We start from the raw sequence: 19,039 nt of genomic DNA on the forward strand, positions 1-19,039 counted from the left end.
GACTTGACAAAAAGAAGGAAATAGTTACTGTACTTGTCTTAAACCATATGTGCTGCTGAAAGGCAAATAAATACTTCTGACTGAAATAAATCAAATTAAGAGCTACATGATCATAACATTTTTTTCAGTAGCTGTTTAAGTAAGTGCCAGACTGCATTGTGGACATGGATATATGGCAGGTCCACCCAAGTTTATTAGAATGTGAAAAATCTTGGTGTTGGCCAAGTTCAGAAAAACATCCATGAAGCCTGTGGTTTGGTTTCCAAAGAATGTGAAGAAGTATATTTGTTGCGGGAAGTCAGCAGCCATAAGGACCCAAATTGTCACATTCCTGGATTCCATTTACCCAGATGCTCAAGTGGCAAATATCTGTTTCTGGATCATGGAACTATTTATTGAATGAAACAATTTGATTTCTGATATGCTTAGATTTAATAGATGGTGAAGTCAAAGCTCTTTTCTGAATACACAGGTTTCACTGCAAGAGAACTGGCAGAAAGTATAGTGATAGTCTATAAAACCCAGAGATTTGGGTAGAATACCTGGTAGAAATGTGTCTCATTAATCTTTTAAATGTGGCTTTAAATGAAGGTTGGCTGCAGAGGAAAACATTGCGTTTATCTACCTTGATAAAACATAGTAATGCCTTTTGGCAGAACATTTGGTGAATGCAGAGGTTTATTTTAGTTCCATGTTGATTTAGATGAATTTTCATGAACAATTGCAAAAGCAGATACATTACAGAATCTTAAGAAACTTAGATTCCAGTCTCCTTTGAACAGAAGGAAGGATTTGATGTTGCTGATCTGTGAGGATTGACTGTGGAATTCCCCATACACCCTGACAACAAAGAAAAGAGCCGAGTATGTCTCCTGTGAAGATTGTAGGAGCCCTTCAAGGAGTATGCGTTTTTGCTTCTGGTTAGATGACAGGGATGAGCTGAAAGAATCAACAGGCACAAGAGAGAAAATCTCTGGTGAAAACCACAGATCTATGACCCAGCAAACATATGTGGTCAGCAAGCTTTATTTTTCAAGGGCTGTCTTTTTATGGGAAGAGATTTTTTTGAAAAGCATGTGTGCATGTGTGTGTGTGAGGGTTATTTGGGGGCATTGCTCAAGTGTTTTCCACTGGCTATAAAATATAAACTTTATACCACACCCCAGATTGTACTCAAGATGTTTGGCACCAGTGAAGTATTTTGCTGCCCTTTGGATGAACAATCTCTGCTTGGAAGGTGTTGCAGCACAGCGGCGTTTTATAAAGATACCCTATTTATTCACCCAAGGGAAATAAAGGGGGTTTAAATAGAACTGAAGGGTGGGGTATGATAGTGACAGCTCCTGATGCTGGTTGGAGGTGCTAGAATAGTGACTGTCAGTGTCCTTCCCCCATCCCATTTGATGGCCTTTAATAAAGAAGCATCTTGCCTAAACTCCCATGTTGTTTATTGCTTAATGCTGGTCATCAAAAGAAATCACAGTATTTCCTGGTATATTAGGAAGAAGGGAAGTATTTTGGTTTGGCCAGTAAGAGGGAGTGTCCTGGTCACGAAGGCTTTGAATGTTGTGCTTACACATTTGAATTTTATTCCATTGCCAGTTAGGCGCGATGTTTGCTGCAGGGAGTGACATCACTGAATCTTTGTTTTTGTAAAAATCATCTGGTAGCAGTTTGGGATGGAAGCAAGGCGTTCAGTTATGAGAATATCGCCACAGCTTAAGTCAAAGATGGAAGGATGGAAGGACCTTGGACAGTGAGCGTGAGAATGGAGAGGAAGGAGACGTACTTAAGAAACATTCATTCAGGAAATCAATGGAATCTTTCAGGAAGCTTAGTTAAACTGAGTATAAGCTTCATAATGACTTTTTTATTGAGCTGGCATTGAAAGCCAACTTTGGATGGAAAAGCGAACTAATTTTAGGTGTACAAATGTTTCATTCAGTTTAAAGGCGGAAGGGTTAGAAAACAAAGTTTTTCTGGGTCTCCCTGGTGGCACAAGCACTATGAAGCTATCCAGAGCCACTGCAGCACGAATTCAATCCCCGACCAGGGAGGTGACTCACATGGTGCAGCAGACCTCTGCTGCTGTTCCCCCAGCAGTGTATTTCAGTAGATCTGCCTCTGTTCTGCTCCCCACTCTGTCTCTGGTGAATCCTCTCAACCCCGCATCTCTGGCCTGCACCCCAGTTCTTGTATGCATAAATAAAAATAAATCTTTAAAAAAAAAAAGAAAAGAAAGCTTTTCCCCTTATTAAAAAAAATAAAATTAAAATTGGAAATGAGGGCCTCCCCGGTGGCGCAGCGGTTGAGCGCTGGGTTGCGAAGCTGCCCGCGGCCTCTGCGGCGCCGGTTCGATCCCCGGCTGCTCCCCAGCCACCAGAGGAGGGTCCCACATGGCGCGCAGACCTCTCCTGCCGCCCGCTGCTCCCCTCAGCAGTGTACTTCGGTCCTTCTGCCTGCTCTGCTTCCCGATCTGGCTCTGGTGAATTCTCTCACCCTCCCGTGCTTCTGACTGTACCCAGTGCATGTATAAACAAACAAACAAACAAATAAAGAAAGAAAGAAATAAAACATGCCTCTATTAAAAAAAAAAAAAAAAAAAAAAAATAAAATTGGAAATGAAATAGATATCTCTTTTTACTTTTCTGAGATCATTGTCTTTAAATAAAAGGTACTTGCAGGCTGGTCTGCAGGTCTAAGTCCCACACATCACTTGGGCAGTTTAAGAGATCACAGTACATATTTGAAAAGTCAGCAACTACTTACATACCAGTTGTTTTAGTGCTCCACCCACAAGTCAGTGTCCTGACTTGCGTAGTCTGTATGGCTCTGTTTATTACTGGGGAGAAAAAAATTAGAGTGAATGATTAAACTTGGGTCAGGAAGAAACTTTTAGGCTTAATTCTTCTGTATGACTTTAAGATAATTAATGTAATTTAAATGTTAGGCAAAGATAATTTTTTATAAATCAGGCAATAATGTGGTCACTTGGCTCTGAAGTCAGACTACCTGCCTGCAAATCTCAATCCTATCTCTCCCTGACTGAAATCTTGACAAATCACTACCTCCAGACCTCAGTTTGCTCTCCTGTAAAATGGGAATAGTAATAGTGCAAACTCAGGGTTGCTGTGATGATCACATGAGGAAACTCTAAAAAAGAGACTAGCTCAGTACCTGGTACATGATGCATGCTCAATAACTAGTTATTGATTACTACTAGTTTAATACTTAAAGTTATATATATGTAAGGTAAGGTAAGAAGGAAGCAAGATTTCTTTGTATTCCTTCAAGAGAAGGGTGAGATTTTAGTAGAGATTTAATAACAGCCTTTGTTTTGTGGGCTTCATATTTTTAAAAATATTGAATCTGTATGAATTATGTTGCCTTCCAAGGCATTTGACCTGTAGTATGCCTCCAAAATGCCAGGTTTATCCCCATGTTGGGGCAGGAATGATGAGAAAATAAAATTCAACAAAGCATTATGTTTCTTTTCTGCCTTTTTTAAAGAAAAAAAGCTACTTATTCATATGTGATTATAGGATAAAATTCTTTACATCACTTCTTTCCAAATTTTATGTAGAATCTGACAAATAATCACCCCCACTGACAATGTAATGTTTCAAAACCCTGATTATAGCAGAAAGAATTGCAAAATCAAGATTTCCTTGAAAAGAGGTACTAAATTATGCAAGTAATTTTTTAGCAGGGAGAACAAGGGTAATGAATTTGGAGACCTTCATGGCTCAGACCCCTGTCGGGCTTTTTTTTTTTTTTTAAGATTTATTTATCTATGCATACAAGAACTGGGGTACAGCCAGAGGTGCGGGGGGTGAGAGAATTCACCAGACACAGAGCGGGGAACAGAACAGGCAGACTGACTGAAATACACTGCAAAGGGGAGCAGCGGGTGAGTCAGGAGAGGTCTGCTGTGCTATGTGGGTAGCTCCCTAGCCAGGGATTGAACTCATGCTGCAGTGACTGCAGATAGCTTCAGAGTGCTGTAACTTAATCCCTTGTGCCACCAGGGAGGACCGTGTAGGGCTTTTGAGTAGATTTGAGATCTGAATTGTCCATTCTTTTGTTTTTTTTCTTTAAAGATTTATTTATTTATTTATACAAGCGCGGAAGGGTGAGAGAATTCACCAGAGTCAGAGCGGAGAGCAGAGCAGGCAGACTGATGAAGTACACTGCTGAGGGGAGCAGCGGGTGGCAGGAGAGGTCTGCGTGCCATGTGGGACCCTCACCCAGTGGCCAGGGATTGTACCGGTGCTGCAGAGGCTGCGGGCAGCTTCACAGCCCAGCGCTCAACTGCTGCGCCACCAGGGAGGCCCTGAATTGTCCATTTTTGTTGTGGATATTTTCGTCCATAGAATTGGTCAAAACTAAGACATTAATCCTTTTTAATATATTCTGGACAAAGTTATGTCCACTGAAAAGCTGATTTTGGAAGCAATAGCCATGACAGGGTCCCTAACAGATTATAAAACTTCTCATAAATGGATACCACCCATAGTTTAAAAAATTGTAAAAGGTAGAACTTGAGTCTAAGTTTAGAATCTTTAACTGTGACCTAAAATCTCAGGACAAATACATGCTTCAGAAAAGTTAGGGGTTCACGGTAGGAATTTGTGCAACTACCTGTTTTCTATGTCATCATTACTTGCCACTAAAGGGAATTTGGGTGTCAGTTACTTATTGTCAATGACATTCACAGAAATTTAAGGAGAATACCCAGTTTAGGGTAGAAATTGACTTGACAGCCATTATATTTTTATTCTAATTTATATTAGAATTTCCTTTGTTAAAGAAAGAGGAAGCTGTTTTCCTAAAATAGACAAGTAATCAAGGAACTTACAGAATATATTGAAGTTGCAACCATTTCACAAAACAATACTGTTCATCATTCAGAGAGGTAGGAGGTAACTTGGTCAAGAGGGTGGAAGGGAAACTTGTTTTGGTTGCAATGGTACTGTTTTTTCAACACAGCAAAAAATTAGGGGGGCAGGGATGGGCAACAATTCTAGAACTTCATAATGTAAAGATTATGCCTGAAACTATTTTTGCTTTTCTTTTCCTCTAGGTGATAAAAGAGAGTTTGGGAGGTAAAATAAAGCACAAGTTGAAAGATTTGCCCATTGATGGTAACCAAACAATTGGGTTCCAAAGTCATTATTATGATGATTTAGAGGATATTCATCATTAACACTTTACTTATTTTACGGTAATGAAAACAAACAAAGCAAGCAATCTTAGCACTACACTTTGTCATGATCAATTTTAGGGGTTAGCAGGACCAATTGTCACATCTCAAGGTTTCCTTGTGTGGTCTTCAGTCTTAGTTTCTTATCTAAATACACTATAATGGAGAGTTTACGAGTCACTTCTGAACATCTGGAAATCTCATTCTGAATGCCTACAGATTCCTTTACAATGACCCCAGCCATGGAAATATCTTCTTGATGGTTCTCTCTCTTAGTCCACCCAAAAGTTCAGATTGCGTGACATAGGATGAAGATTACAGTGAGCCAGGTGAGACTGGGTCAAGCAACTATAGGATCAAATCCTGTCCTCACTTAAAATTTTGATATTTTTGTTCTTCATGGATGTTTTTAGGCATTAATTTTGATTCCTGAGATTTTTGGCACTGTTAAAATCTTACCTCGATTTCCTTACCCTAGTTTAAATGCTTCCATAACACTAGACCCCATTTAGTGTCCACAGGTTCTAGGTAGTCTGGTGTGTTAAGAGCCTTGGAATTCAAGAAAGATGGTTGTTAAGTTTTACTTCTGCAAGGCATGAGCTGTGTGACTTTGCATGCATCACCTTCCCACTTGGGACCCCAGGTACCTCATCTAGAAAATACAGGTGACATCTAATTTCCAACTTTATAAGAAACTGAAAGTGGTCAAACAACATCTTTTAGCTGTTTTATTATTCTACATGCCTCCAGGTAGCACCAAATCCAGTGCTTTGCACAAAGTGGGCATTCAAAAAATGTTTTTGATTACATATTTTTTTTATACATTGGAATAAAAGTATCGCCCAGGTTCCAAAACAAAAAGTCTACCCAAATTAAAACGTAATCTCTGCAAACAAAGAATATTTTTCCCTCCCTTATTCCTCCCAGAGAAAAGAATAAATTTGAAAGGTTTAGTCTTTTTGATTCATTTAAATGTAGCAAAGTCTTACTTTTTTCCCTCCAGGAAATATTTTATTAAAATATTTCAGGTTTTGAGTGAACCAGACTTGTGTAATCATCCAGCCCTTGGGGATTTCTTCCCATCTTTTAGATACTTGTACCACCCTAATGAGTCACATTTTATAAAGTGTAACATCTGTGAGAAAAGGTTATAAACATGCAGCCTTGCCCCAAACAGCTGTAGACCTGCAGAAGAAACAGAACCTCCACTTTCTAACTAGTTCTTCATATTTAAGTTTGCATAACTAGAGTGTTTAAAAGCACTTATGCATATAGACCATACTACTTCTTAAAACTTTCTATTCCTCTTTACTTGACAAAGGAAGGAAAAAAAAAATACTGGTTCAATGGTAAGACTTCTGACTATATTTGAAAAGCTTTTTGCTTTATTCTTAACTTGTTTTATGTTATGGTAACTTTCCATTTAGTTACTGTCTGATCAATGGTAGGAATGGAGGGAAGGAACCACTTATGAGACCTATTCACTGTTATTTTGCAAATTGTTTCTTGATTCTGTAACTATTCAGTAATTTCAGTTTACTTAATATCTCTTTTTTATATTTGATATCACTCACCTTGTCCCACAAGCAGAGGTCTTGTACTTGAGGAAAATAAAAGTGATTTTCTAAAGGTCATTAATTATACTGGTTCATAATAAAGACTGGACATATTGTCTCAATACCTCAGATAACTAAAAAACCAAGTGTTTTCCTGCTACTCAAGTTTAAGAAAGTAGTCAGAAAATATCTTTGCATCTATACAATATACCTTCAGTGAAACAAAATGCAAAATATTTCTTGACAAGGAACTTGGAAGGGCTCGGTAAAATAGCCACTTGATCCATTAACATTTCTTTTTTAAAATTCTACATTTAGAATAGGCTCCTGTCTATCATCACAGCTTTTCTCTAACAAGGCATTCAGACAAATCATTCCAAGCCTTAAGTGTGATTTCCTGAGACTGTGACCAGTTATTAAAAGCAAAATGTTTAGCAATTCAAAGCTCATCTTTAAAACCACCTAAAAATAGTTCTATTAATGGTAACATAAATACCTCAAGTGACATTCACTGCAATTTTGCTTGTAGTCAAGGTAGAAACCTGAGGGTTCTGAAAAGAGAAATTCAAAATGAACCATTCTAGTACTTCTGAAAAAACAAATCCTACCATACTGACCTGGAAAATGGGACTGAAAGGCAGTGTCTAAAATGTTCTTTAGAATAGCCTGTGTTCCTTCACTTCAGAATTCACTTGTTAAGCAACATCTGCATTGAATGTTTGCCAGTTACAGTGCAAAGCACATCATCTTCTCCAACAGGTTTTCTTGCTGATAATATGTGTCAGCAGCAATTGCGGACCCTGAGTTACTTCCCTAAGATGAATTCAGTAAGTCTACATTAAAGAGATATGTAATATTGACTAATGGTTTAGTCAATGCCTTTTCACCACCCATGAGAACAGACTTAATGTGAAGCACCTGGGCAGGGTCCCCTTCAAGCACCCTCACTTGCCTTCCCATGGGATGTGCACCACCATTCACCAAAGACACTGAGAACAGTACTCTGTGGCCACCTGTTCTGATACTTGAAACTGCTCAATGTCTGCCCAACTGTAAGCTTTCTTCTTGACCAAGAACTCAACATGAGTCAAGAATGGAATGCAAGAGCTTTAAAAAAAAAATGAATTTGCCTTTGGCTTGTTTTAATAGAATTGGGGGAATGTTTGTCTACCTCTATTTGAACTGGTCAGGCTGCACCCAGCATATTGCGTTCTTTTCTGGGAATTGCAATTTAAGAGGAACAATGATAAATTGGAGCATGTCAAGAGAGGGAACAGGACAGAGAACAAGGTTAAAAATATGTCATGTGACTAGCACTGAATGAAATGGTGGAAACTATTTTTTCCTGGAAAAGAAAGGGCAGGGTAACTGTTTTTCAAATGCTTCAAGGGCTGGCGTTCAGAAGTAGAAACAGTTTTATCTAATTAGAGAGTAAAATTAAAAATATGAGAGAAAGAAACATTTTACCTCAATGTAAGGCAAAACTGTCAAAAGATTATAGTTGCTGGAAATTGGCATTTATTCATTTAATGACTTACTGAACACCTACTATGTGTTCTAGGCTTTGGAGAAACAGTGAAAAGCAGTGGACAGACCTCATGGGACTTTCATTCTAATGCAGAGTTGTGTCAGACAATACCATATCTCTCTAAATCTGGAGAATGAGGCAACCATAATTTGAGGGTTTGGCGGCAGGAAATCAGGCAGTAAACATGACTGGACTTGACAATGATTGGAATTCCGCCAATGCCGAAACACTGTTTTAGTCCTCTTGATGTTATGCTTGGTGCAGTTTGATGGCTCTTCTGGCCACTAGTAGGGATGTACAGTTCTTCCTTTGTGGCTTAGCCATACATTTCTATCAGTAATACAGTGGTGCTTCAGCTGAGTTTTGTAGATACATGGTAGCGAGATAAGACACAGAGATTTCTTTCAGATGTCATCTACAGGGAAGGAGAACAATTTCCTTATGTCTCATATTCACCCCAGAAATCTAGTTCTCATTTCTATTCGTTTATTCTTTTTCAAACTTGCTATTTTTACTTGGAGAATGGGAATTCTCCATTTAAAACCAGTTTCATTCTTCAATCTTTTTAAAAGAGGGTGGAATCAGGGTGACCTAAGATCATAGAATCATTGTCTATTAAAGTGGGAGGAGATGTTGTTATCATTTATAAAGAATGAAGTAGAACTTCTAAATACTGAAATTTAACTGATGCATAAAATAGTAACTCAGACTCAGTCAAGGTGAGAATGTAAGCTAGAAGATAATTGTGAAGAAATTATTCAAAATGGCACAGAGAGAATGTATGATAGAAAATATAAAGGGAAAATTCAAAACTGTGGAGTAGACAGAAAGGTCTAACTTTTATTAATTTCAAAAGAGGATAAAGTGTTTAATTAGCCAGTGCTTAAAAGTGGGTCCACATCAGAATCTAGTTTATATTTGGGTATTTTGATCATATAATAATAAGGGTTACATAACAATGACCATAGTATTCTTGATTAGAACAGAGATTGAGGGCCTCCCTGGTGGTGCAAAGGGTTGAGACACAACACTATAATGCTATCCACAGCCACTGCAACATGAGTTTGATCCCCGGCCATGGAGTTGACCCACATGGCACAGCAGATCTCTCCTGCCTCGCCTGCTGCTCCCCTCAGCAGTGTATTTCAGTCGATCCACCTGTTCTGCTCCCCACTCTGTCTCTAGTGAATCCTCTCACCCCCCGCATTTCTGGCCTGCACCCTAGCTCTTGTATGCATGAAATGAATAAATCTTAAAAAAAAAAAAAAAAAAAAACAGAGATTGAATGACTTGGGTATCATTCAGTGGGGTTATCCTTAAGGTACCCAGTGTCCTCTGAAGGAGAGAGAAACACCTATTGTTGTGTCTTCATAGCATCGACATGTTTGGTCACATCTTTTCCTACCTTGTCACTTCTATTTATATACTTTTAATAAGTTTAAATCCTTGTGGAGTACAGGGTTACATGAATCCTGTGTCCAACAGCCTTAGTAGGAAGGTTGCTTTGGAACTTGGCGTGAGCCATGTCACTGTTTCCATAGGCACAAGTTCTCTCCAGATGACTCTGTTTTGTTCATTTTGCCTCCAGGAGTCACCGTGTTGTTCTTTACTTTGTACTCAAGCACATCTCTTGCCTAGATAGAATTCAAGCATAAGCACCTAAGCGTTTATAAAGCATAAACATGTCAACCATAAACATAAACACCTCAATGTTATAAGCATGAAAACCTCAAGCATAAATCTCAAGCATAAACACCTTAATTTTAATAAGAGCTGTGGATTCTCTCTGGTTCCAGAAACCCTATTATTAGCAAAAAGGTCTTGGGCCACAGATTTCCAGACATATTTGCCTCTTTAGAAGTCCTCTTCCTAGCAGGATGCTACAGGTTCCAAAATGCTGGGGAGAATAGTTACATCCTTGGCTTAGGAAAACAGGACATTAAAAAAAAAAAAAGACTCTTAACCTCAAGAGAATAAAATTAAGATGACAAAATTCATCCTAAAAGGAACTCAGGATCATAATTTCCTAATACATTTTGCAAACTTGTGGAATACTTGTAAATGTTTCATATTAACCATGTTTCTGTTATCTACTATTCTCCTGCAGTAATTAATAGTAACAGCCTTAAGATAAAAATAAGTGCCTCAGTCTTAGTATTCAGAACAAAGGTTAAAAAAAACAAGTGTCCCCTAAGGAATTTATAAGTATGAATTTGCTCTCATGCCAATTTATGGTTTTAAAAAAAATCCTTAGCCTAGAAAGTAGTTTAAAGAAGTCCTAAGCTGTCAGTGTCCTTGGGCTCCTGCCAAAAGGCAAAAATAAATGATCTCTGGAAGAACACGTTTTCAGCCTAGGTCTCAAATCCTGGATGAATTTCAAATGAACATAAGCTCATGACTAAAAATAAATGCAAAATTTCATGAGGAAACAATGCATCATTAGTAAGAGTGGCAGAAATAACCAACAACAGAGTCAGATTCACAAAGTTTTCAGACCTTGAATTTATCAAAATTTAGTAAATATTATTTACATATTTAATATATATTTACATATTATTTTATATATTTACATATATATTAAATACTTATAAATACATAAATAGGAATTGAAACAGCTAGTGAAAAATAAGAGGCTATCAAAAATGACCAGTCAGATATTATAAATAATCAAGTAAGACTGCCAAAAAAATTACAGATTTAATATTTGAAATTTGATTTGAGGCAAAAAGGTAAACATGGGTGAATCAAAACAAATACTGACTTTTTAGAACAAAATAAGTAATTTTTGATATTAAAAATAGAGAAAACTAAAATAAAGGACAAGAAATAGAATTTAAAGGGAAGGGAAATGATTATTATTAAAACATAAGGGAATGGGCCTCTCTGGTGGCGCAGGTGGTTGAGCGCCGCACTGTGAGGTTGTGCGCAGCCTCTTCAGTGCCGGCTCGATCCCTGCCGGCCTCAGAGCAACCCACATGGTGCAGCAGACCTCTCCTGTCTTGCCCACTGCTTCCCTCAACCATGTATTTCATCAGTCTGCCTGTTCTGTTCCCCGCTCTGTCTCTGGTGAATCCTTTCATCCTCCCACGCATCTGGCCTGTACCCCAATTCTTGTACAAAAATAAATAAATCTTTATTTTTTTTTAAAGATTTATTTATTTATTTATTTATTTAATTTATACAAGCAGTGGGTACAGTCAGAAGCGCAGGAGGGTGAGAGAATTCACCAGAGCCAGGGCGGGGAGCAGAGCAGGCAGAAGGACCGAAGCACACTGCTGAGGGGAGCAGCGGGCGGCAGGAGAGGTCTGCGCGCCATGTGGGACCCTCCTCTGGTGGCCAGGGAGCAGCCGGGGATCGAACAGGCGCTGCAGAGGCTGCGGGCAGCTTCACAACCCAGCGCTCAACTGCTGCGCCACTGGGGAGGCCCAAAATAAATAAATCTTTAAAAAAAAAAAAATTAGTGATTCTTTCTTCTGCCTACTCATGCCTGCTGTTGAGCCCCTACAGAGTAAATTCTTCATTTGATTTATTTTACCTTTCATCTCTACATGGTTCATTTTTTTTTTTTTCTTTTTTTGCATAGAAGAACTGGTATGTAGGCCAGAGGTACTGGGGTGGGGGAGGGAGGGTGAGAGGATTCACCAGAGACAGAACATGAAGATTTTTACTGAAATATACTGCTAAGGGGAACAGCCGGGTAACAGAAGAGGTCTGCTGCGTCATATGTGGGTTAGCTCCCTGGCTGGGGATCGACAGAGGTCGTAGCAGTGATAGCACTGAGACTTAACCCTAGGCCACCAGGGAGACCCTACTTCCTTTAGTTTTTATGGACTATATTTTAGTTTGAGTAGAAAACAAGTTCTATACTACATTTTAACAATAAAGTGGATAAAAGAAAAAAGGAGAAAAGGAAAAAAGAAAAAAGAGGAAAGAGAAAAATATACTTGTCAGTTGTCAAAGTAATGACTGCTGACATACTTTGACAGTATTGGACTAGTACCTAGCAAAGATGTAATTATTTTCCGTCAAAGGATTGCTCATTAGCTCAGTAAAAGGACATTCATTAAAGGACCCTGTATGGAAATAATCTGAAAAGATTCTTGTGTCTCATGCCTTTTTTAATTTATCATAATGAATGTCATAATATTTTAAGAGGATTAGAACTGCTTATAATGAGTGATGCTTTTAAATGACTAAAAAAGCTTTAGTAACTATATAATGATTATGATACAATGTAATGTCATAAAATAATATTCCTACATTTCCTGTGTAGGAGCTTATTAAAAACTTAGGAGCATTTTATTTTGTTTTGTTCTTTGACAAAGAACATTTGAAGATTAAGTAAAATCTGGCTATCATACACATATGCACTAATATTGAATTAACTCAGTTTTACAGTATGTATTAAAATTGGTATAATAAATCATTTTATCTCTTTGCTTCCTTATATCTCTCTTAATAAACTATGTAAAAGCAGGTCTTTAATTACTACTTAGCACTAATAGTCCACATTTTAAAAAATGATTTTATCTGTGTTAATACTTAAAATCATCTCAGAAAAAGCAAATGCTATTTTTCTCAATTCTTATATTGCCTTATGATTTAACATCTGAAAAGCAAGAAGGTTCTTCATGACATCAGGCCCAGTTGTTTTTTTTTTTAAAAAGATTTCTTTATTTATAAGTACAAGAGCTGGGGTATAGGCTGGGGTGCAGGCCAGATGTGCAGGGGGTGAAAGGATTCACCAGAGACAGAGTAGGGAGCAGAACAGGCAGATTTGCAGATATACACTGCAGAGGGGAGCAGCAGGTGAGGCAGGAGAGGTCTGCTGCACCATGTGGGTCAGCTCCCTGGTTGGAGATGGAACTCATGCTGTAGTGGCTGCTGATAGGTTATAGTGCTGACACTTAACCCCTTGTACCACCATGGAGGCCCCTGGTGCAGTTTTTTTAGGAAGTCTTTGTCATGGAGAAACAAATAGAGGGATAATTTCCATTAAAAAGCAAGACAAAAAACCCATAGGTAGTAAGTGACTGTTGACTAGATAGTAATTTTTAAAAAGTCACAAAAGGTATTTTGAGAACAATGGGGGAGAATATGAATATGGACTGGATATCATCAAGAAATTGTTTTTCATTTCCTTAGGTGTATTGAAATTATTTTGTTAGAGAATGTTCTTTTGGAGGGTATATGCTCCAGTTTTTTGAAATGAAGTCTATACTTTTGAAGGATGCAGAAAAATAAACACATATATATGTACATCTATACATATACACATACATATACACAAATTTACACATATACACACATAGTAGTTGTCTAGCTGGGACAACTGATTCTAATAAGTGTGGTGAAATGAAGTGGATTGCTGAGGTCCTCCTTCAAGGGAAAACTTGTTGCCCTAGATCCTGAAAAGAGCCAGCCAAAGGCCAGGCTCACCTCCAGTAAAGATTGAATTGAAATTAGAAAGTCCTGACCAGTGAATGGGACACAATTCTAACAGGCCATTTCAGTGTGACAGGTCCATCAAGAGTTGGCTGTGGTTGTTAGTCTTACCTTGCAGATCAGTTTCTCCCCAGACCCAGGAGGCCCCTACTCCTGCCTCCCATACACAAGTATTGATCCTAAGACACAACCTAATAAACATGTGATCGTTAAACTCTGTCTGGATGTCTTCTAGGAGTACCCAGTCCGTGACATGAGGTCAACACCATATAACTTCAAAGAGGAACATTTCTTGGGAAAGTTCTGTTTACCTTGAAAATGCCAATGTCATTAAAGAAAGGGGTTATGGAAATGTTCTTAGGTTAAAAGACACAAAAAAGACACAACAACTGAATGTAAATGTGATGCTGGGCTACATTCTGTACTGAAGAAAAGCAGCACTCAAAAAAGTGCACCTTTGATAAAACTGGAAATATGAATTGTAGATTAAAGGATTGCCTTGATTTTGAATTTCCAGTGACAGTTATGCAGTAGGTAGGAAACTGTCCATGTTCTTAGGAAATAAGTACAGATGTATATACGTAGAGTGGAAGGGAGCAAAATATATGCAATGATTCAGAAAAACTACACACACACATTCACAGACTATAAAAACAAATGGGACAAAATTTTAACTGTTGGTGAATCTAGATAAAAGGTATCATGATAATTGCATTTTTTTCTTGCTATTTTTCTGTAGAATTAAAATTATTTTCAAATAAGAAATTTTAAAATATATGCATATATAATTACAGATTAACCAGATATAGCAAAATGCTTACAATTGATCAAAATTATAGATATAGGGTTCTCTGTACTATTCCTTCAACTTCTCAGAATGTTTGACATTTTTCATAATAAGAAAGTTGGGAAAAAATACAGACCATTACATTTACTATAACTTAACTCTTTAAGGTTTGCAAGACCATATATAACTTTTGGAACACTGTGCCTTTATTTTAGGTTGCTAATACAAATTTAATGGTTACTTGTGATTAGCTGAGAGAGCACAGATTAGCATACTAATTAGACTCTTAAAGGTTTTGCCCTCCAGAAAGTAGAACACTTTAAATCATTAACTATTTACCTTCTTCTCCATAAAAATTCCAATAGATGTACAGTGTAAACACAGAGTACCAAACTTGTCTTTTTTCTCTCTGCTAGATCTTTAGTTGCTAGAACAATTCCCAGAATATGAAATGTGCTCATTAAATATCTATTGAAATTAACAAGTGAGGAACATCTAAAATAAATATGACCTTAATATAGGTTCTTGATTTTACTAACTAAACATCAACTCCTATCATTATGACCAACATTTTAATTTAGTTTTACTTTTCTGGAGGGGGCTCACTCTCTTTCTTGCAAGTTGAGAGAATCCAAATTCTGGATATTTCATCAGCCACGTAGTTAACCTGGATGACGTGAGTCAGGAAGTAGTATGAGGTAGTGCTGCTGGGTTTCAGAAGGAAGCAGCAGAGCTTTTTGAATGAAAGCCCTTTACATTTGGGTGTGGAGTGACCTTGAGGGAGCAGGTGCAACCTCCACTGACTGAAGAGGGGGGGACTCACCACACGCTATCTAACTGACTTGAGACCAGGAGGAATGATGCTCTACCATATGCAGAAGAAGGAAGTCAGAGGTTTTATAAAACAGCTTTTTAATGAGCAGAGTATCAATACTCACTCAGTAAGACCGAAACAAATAACATTGTAAGTGACAGATCAGACAGGAGTTAGAAGGCAGAACTCAGGACTGGTGCAAGAACCCCAAGAAAACTAAGCAGATAGGGAAATGGGCTACAGCAACCTGGGACATCAATTTTGTCCTAGTTGGACATTTGCCCAATGGGGCTGGCAGAAGTGTTAACCACAAAACAACAGCCTTCCCTGGCCAGGTCCTCCAGGCAAACCATTGGGGACTTGCTAATGATTCCGGTGGGGGCCTCAGAGCTTTCTTTTTATCTTATCTTTTTTTTTTTTTTAAAGATTTATTTATTTTTTATACAAGCACTGGGTACAGTAAGAAGCACAGGAGGGTGAGAGAATTTACCAGAGCCAGAGCAGGGAACAGAACAGGCAGACTGATGAAGTACACTGCTGAGGGGAGCAGCGGGCCTCAGGAGAGGTCTAGTGCGCCATGTGGAACCCTTGCCCAGAGGCCGGGGATAGAACTGGCGCTGCAGAGGCTGCAGGCAGCTTCGCAACCCAGCGCTCAACCGCTGAGCCACCAGGGAAGGCCCACCTCAGGGCTTTCTAACTGGCCAAGGTCACCCTGAGGAACATGCCGCTGCTGTTCCAGGGCTCCCTCTCCACTGTCCTCTACTGTGCTTACTGCTTCTGCTGCCAGCTCAGAATCAGAGGAAGAACATGTTCTAACCACAGCCTCCAGCTTTTCATCTTTATCCTCCCGTCCAGCCCCACCTTCTCATTTTCACATCTAGAGAACTGCTTTTATTTCCAATAATTTGTCTTAATTTGTAATCCATTATTTTGTGTTGCATAATCAATACTATCCTTTTAACTAACAGACTAGGCAAATATTTCAACTCTTTAAGGTAGTGTATTTTCCTACTGCTTAAAAAGTACCACTCTCAGGCCTCCCTGGTGGCGCAAGTGGTTAAGCACCGCACTATGAAGCATACTGCAGCCTCTGCAGCGAGTTCGATCCCCAGTCAGCCAGGGAGCAACCCACATGGCGAGGCAAACCTCTCTTGTCTCGCCTGCTGCTCCCCTCAGCAGTGTATTTTAGTCAATCTGCCTGTTCTGCTACCCACTCTGTCTCTGGTGAATCCTCTCACCCCTTCACCCCCTCCACATCTCTGGCCTGTACCCCAGCTCTTGTATGCATAAATAAATAAATCTTAAAAAAAAAAAATGTACCACACTCCTCAAGCTTTTAACAAAATTGATGGAGAACATTGGAAGTGAAATCAGTTCAGTGGTCTTATTACTGAAGTGTATACAGTGAGACGTGATTATAATATGTAGGTGTCTTGAAAAATAAGATTTATGGTTGGGTTGTATTTCAGATATCTCACCCATTTACAGTGATGGTTTTACACAGTGTTTCTTCCATTTCCTTCTAAGATTCATTTCATTAGGAAACACTTGGCTGTTGGCCTGTCCTAAGACTTGTCCTGTAAGAGCACTTTGGTAAAGATACTAACAGTATGACCAAGAACTGTTATTGGGAGGTCATATTGTCCCATAAGCAAACTAAGTTAGTTCACCATAAAACAGAGGCAGTACAACGTTAAAAAGGTTTAATCTTACATGGATTTATTCATAAGAAATTAAAGAAAGTTTCACTTTCATTACAAAATTTATGAGTTTTGGTTTAGTAGTTTTTATATTGCATTTTCCATGTAAAAGGATATAATTTTTTTTAGTATTTGCAGTCCATCAGGAAAAATTGCAAAGGACTTTGAAATGGACTAAAAAAAAGTCCTAAGCGTCCTGTCTGGTGTTTTTGCATGTTCTCTCTGACAGTCATTTTTTTTTGAGATACTTTACAGTTGTGCAACTTGTGGACAACTTATAATAATACAAATAACCCTAACCTATATAAATACAAATGAACCGTGGCTATTGCCCTCTATTTGCTAGTTTTGCAAAAATTGTTTTGCGAATTTTTAAATAATTTTTTTTAATTTTGCAAAATTAAAATTTGTTTATAGATTTATTACAACATTCCTGGTGGCCTATATATGTTACACTTGGAGTTCTCCTTTCAGCCCTTTATAACACCTTGCTGGTTCTCATTAATTAATGAACTAATAAGCAAACCCTTTGAAACATGTTAATTTTATATTTCTATGTAAGTTGTCATTTACTTGTTTTAAAACAACTATCTTTTGGGGCCTCCCTGGTGGCACAGGGGTTAAAGACAGCGCTATCAAGCTATCTCCAACCACTGCAGCACGAGTTCAATCCCTGGCCGGCTAAGGAGCAACCCATATGGCGCAGCAGACCTCTCCTGTCTGTTCCCCTCAGCAGTGTATTTCAGAGCAGACCTCTCCTCCACTGCTGTTCCCCTCAGCAGTGTATTTCAGTCAATCCACCTGTTCTGCTCCCCACTCTGTCTCTGGTGAATCCTCTCACCCCACCCCAACCCCCCCCACATTTCTGGCCTACACCACAGCTCTTGTATGCATAAATAAATAAAATAAATCTTAAAGAATCACACACACAAAAAAAACTATGTGAGAACCTACTACAGTGCCTGGCTTATAGTAAGTGCTTAGAACTAGTGAGATATCATTGTTGTTATCTTATTAATTTGTTTATTAGGGTGTATTATGAAGTAATTCACATACCATATGACTTTATGGAAAAGTATCAAATTCTTAGGCTTTCAGCTAATTTGATGATAATGACTCTAATCAGCTTGTTTGATATTACTTGTGATTAGTTTATGTAACATTTGGACTTATCCAAAGAGAAAACATCAGCTGGAAGATACTATGAGCAACAAAATAATGTTTTCCTGCTGTTATAGTCAAGCTGTATTGTGCTCATTCCTGTCTTCCAAAAAGTAGGACATTCTGATCCTGTGATAATGTTCTACTAAAGGAATTTATTTATTTTGCATCAAATGATTCCCACCAATGAGTTCATTTCTGGAGATGAAGATTGGTTTGACAATGCTGGGCTTCTTGTTCTCATCTCACTGAATTGCTGAAATCCAACTGGCTGGAGAACACACCAATTGTCTGGCTCAAGAAAAGAAAAAATACAGCTTTTCCAAAGAAATTCTGTTTGGGCAATCTCTTAAGTTTGATGAACATGTTACTTACTGATTGAGAAAAATGTGACAAAGAAATGTCATTCCTTAGGAAATTACTGCAGATCATTCAGTAGTGGAGCAGTGTTTTTTTTTTGGGTGGCGTCTAGGAGGGGATGGCATTTGATATTTTCATAAAAGAAATAAATGTGCCATGAGGGGACAGGACTGAGTCATTAAATCTGCCTGCAAACACCGGGAATGTGAAGTGACGGCTGCTGTAAGTGGCCATCTCCATGGAAATAAACATATTTCATCCAAGCAATAGAGTCCTTCCCTTTAGTTCATTTTCCTGACATCCAGTTTTGTCTGTCCCTTTGTTACCAGATGTGGCACTACACATGCTCTTAATATTATATAGCAAGCTCTTTCACATTAGTAGTCTGATTGTATGCATGTAAATAGGGGGTCACAAACAAATCAAGGTGATGCATAAACAGGAAACAAAAGCAATATCCAAAAAGCTAGGCATGGGGGCATGAC

The 19,039-nt window shown here is 38.4% G+C and overlaps 1 protein-coding gene across 3 annotated transcripts in view; it reads right to left on the bottom strand.

The window, feature by feature from the left end:
• CMKLR2 (chemerin chemokine-like receptor 2) overlaps positions 1–19,039 on the bottom strand; it is a 36,514-nt gene that overhangs the window by 7,544 nt on the left and 9,931 nt on the right. The window contains exons 2-4 of one of the 3 annotated variants that reach the window (XR_005127641.2): positions 7,256–7,310; positions 2,774–2,842; positions 774–939 (exon numbers count right to left, since the gene is read on the bottom strand). The gene's annotated coding sequence lies outside the window, so the exon portion shown is untranslated. Of the gene's footprint in view, positions 1–773; positions 940–2,773; positions 2,843–7,255; positions 7,311–19,039 lie in introns of those variants that run through there. The other 2 variants (XM_037523914.1, XM_037523915.1) reach the window with 2 other exon arrangements.

Source organism: Talpa occidentalis, unplaced genomic scaffold (genome assembly GCF_014898055.3).
Source record: "Talpa occidentalis isolate TD23 unplaced genomic scaffold, MPIMG_talOcc4v2.1 talOcc4.3, whole genome shotgun sequence".
NCBI classification, from domain to species: domain Eukaryota; kingdom Metazoa; phylum Chordata; class Mammalia; order Eulipotyphla; family Talpidae; genus Talpa; species Talpa occidentalis.